Raw genomic sequence first — 2983 nt, 5'->3', positions numbered from 1 at the left:
AAATGGAAATGGGATGAATTGTCCCATAAAATAGAAGTGGATAGCAGAATGGATTGAAAACCAGAGTACTACAATTTGTGGTTTACAAGAAACACATTTAAAGCAGGGTGATACATATAGGTAAAAGATTGGAGCAAAATATATTATGAAAAAAAATCTGGGGTAACAATCCTAATCTTAAATAAAGTAAAAGTAAAACTCAATCTCATTAAAAGGGATAAAGAAGGACTCTACATCTTCTTAAAAGGGCCCATTGGTAATGAAGCTATATTGTTACTAAACATGTACACAGTTTTTGGTATAGCATCTAAATTCCTAGATGAAAAGCTGAGTGAATTACATAGAGACATTGACAGCAAAACTTTAATAGTGGGACACCTCAATCTCCCTTTCTCAAAACTAGATAAATCTAACAACAAAATAAATAAGAAGGAAGTTAAGAAGGTGAATGAAATCTTAGAAAACTTGGATATGATGGACCACTGGAGAAAACTTAATGGGGATAGAAAAGAATATATATATTTATCTTCACAGTACACTGAACCTACACCAAAATTGACATGTACTAGGGCACAAAATCCTTATAATCAAATGCAGAAAGGCAGAAATAATGCATATTACTCATACCATGATACAATAAATGTACATGTGATAAATGGAAAGAACTAATTGGAAACTAAATATCTTTATCATAAATAATGGGTAGATCAAACAGCAAATAAAAAAAGTAATCAATAATTATGTCCAAGAAAATGATACTAATGAGACATCATCCCAAAATTTTTGAGATGCAGCCAAGGTGGTCTTGAGGGTAAACTTTATATCTCTAAATATCTATATGAATAAAACAGAGAAAGGAGATCAATGAATTGGGTGTGCTAGAAAAAGAACAAATTAAAGATCCCCAACTAAATACCAAATTAGAGATTCTGAAAATCATGTGAGAGATTAATAAAATTGAAAGCAAGAAAACCATTGACCTCATAATTAAATGAAAAAGCCAACAAAATAGACAAACCTTTGGTTATTATCATTAAAAAAGAAAGATCACCAAATTTCCAGTATCAAAAATGAAAAAGGTGGACTAACTACCACTGAGAATGAAATTAAAGGGATAGTTTTGATCTACTTTAAAGAAGTATGTACCAATAAACTGGATAATCTGAGTGAAATGGATGAATATTTGCAAAAATACAAATTGCTCAAATTAACAGAAGAGAAAATAAATTGATTAAATAACCCCATTTCAGGAAAAAAAAAAATTGAAGAAACCATCAATAAACTCACTAAGAAAAAGGCTCCAGGTTCAGATGGATTTATAAGTGAATTCTACCAAACATTGTAGAATCAATTATTTCCTATTCTACATAAATGAATTTTAAAAAATAGGAGAAGGAGTTCTACTAAACTCCTTTTATGACACAAATGTGGTGCTGATAGCTAAACCAGGAAGAACCAAAACTTACAAAGAAAATCACAGATCAATATCCCCAATAAATATTGATGCAAAAATCTTAAGTAAAATTTTACCAATGAGACTACAGCAAGTTACTACTAGGATAAAACTCCATGATCTGATTGGATTTATACCAGATAGACAGGAATGGTTGAACATTAGGAAAACACTCAAAATAATTAGGCGTATCAATAGCAAAACCAACAGAAATCATATGATTATCTCAATAGATGTTGAAAAAGCCTTTGAAAAAATACAACAGGAGGGGTGTGCCTGCCCGGGCGCCCGCGGCGGCTCCAGCTGCTGCCACGCCACAACGCGCACAGCCGGGCACCCTCTCCCAGGTCCCCCGAGCCGAGACCCAAAGGAGAAGGCGAGTCAGTGCCCGCAATGTCGGCACCTCCCGATGAGAAAGTAGAGACTAGAGCTGGACACCCTCCTGCGGTAAAAGCTGGTGGAATGAGAATTTTACAGAAACACCCTCATAGTGGAGATGCCAAAGAAGAGAGAGATAAGGATGATCAAGAATGGGAAAGCACCATCCCACCTAAACCAACTGTGTACATCTCTGCTGTTATTGCAAGGGGAGACAAAGACATCCCCCCTGCTGCAGCTCAGGTGGCTCACCAAAAGCCACATCCCTCTATGGAAAAGCATCCTTCTCACAGGACGACACAACACATCCAACAGCCTCGCAAGTGAAGATCCTGCTACCACCTGTCAATCTGGTTCTTGGAGAAGAAAACATGATTTCCTCTTAGGTTTGACATTTAAAGAGCAACAAGAATTGGTCCAATTTTTTCCTATCTCTGGCTCTGTAGAGAAATTTAAGACAAAGCAAATCAGTAACTTCCTTTGCCTTACATTTCTTGGTTTACTGCCTGAAAATAGATCAGATACCTGTGTATCTTGTCCATCTAAATGCAAACAGCACTTGAGTCTCATTTCCCACCCTGATCTAGGATCCTTACTCAATTCAACCTTATCTTCAGTTTTGCTTAGGGAAAACAGTGATTTTTTTTAAAAAGTTAGTTTTAGTAGTTCAAAAGTTGCCTTTGGTTTGTGCCATAAAGTATGATATTCAAAAACATTTGTAAACAAATTTTATGAAAGGTATGGTTATGGTTAGGAAAAATTGGGACATTTTGTAATCATGTTTTTAATCAGATGCTGGAGTTTTCTCATGTAATCTAGAGAAAAATGGGAAGTCAGTTAAAATTTCAGTGTTCTTTCAATGAATAACTAGAACACATATTTTCTTTAAGAATCTGGTTGCTGGAAAATGAAAATCCAAGAAAGCTTATTTAAAATGAAGCATCTTTCTTAGGTCACAGGACAAATTTTCCAAGAATTCGTCTTGTTGGCTTGGATTTGAGGGGGGACTCTTAATATTCTACCCATATTGTGGGGAGATACATGGATAATGGTTAGAAAAGTTTAACAAGATAATTTAGGGGGGGGGGGGAATAATAGATAAAAATCCACCAAGTTCACAAGGAGATCCAATTGTCCTCCAAAGGGAGATTA

General features: G+C 35.3%; 1 pseudogene; it reads left to right on the top strand.

The window, feature by feature from the left end:
• Nucleotides 1-1795: 1795 nt before the first annotated feature.
• Nucleotides 1796-2242, top strand: LOC141494771 (death-associated protein 1 pseudogene; annotated as a pseudogene).
• Nucleotides 2243-2983: the final 741 nt, after the last annotated feature.

This window comes from Macrotis lagotis, chromosome 8, assembly GCF_037893015.1.
Source record: "Macrotis lagotis isolate mMagLag1 chromosome 8, bilby.v1.9.chrom.fasta, whole genome shotgun sequence".
Lineage (NCBI taxonomy): Eukaryota > Metazoa > Chordata > Mammalia > Peramelemorphia > Peramelidae > Macrotis > Macrotis lagotis.
The sequence above is the reverse complement of the archived record's forward strand: the minus strand, read 5'-3'. Positions and strand labels throughout refer to the sequence as shown.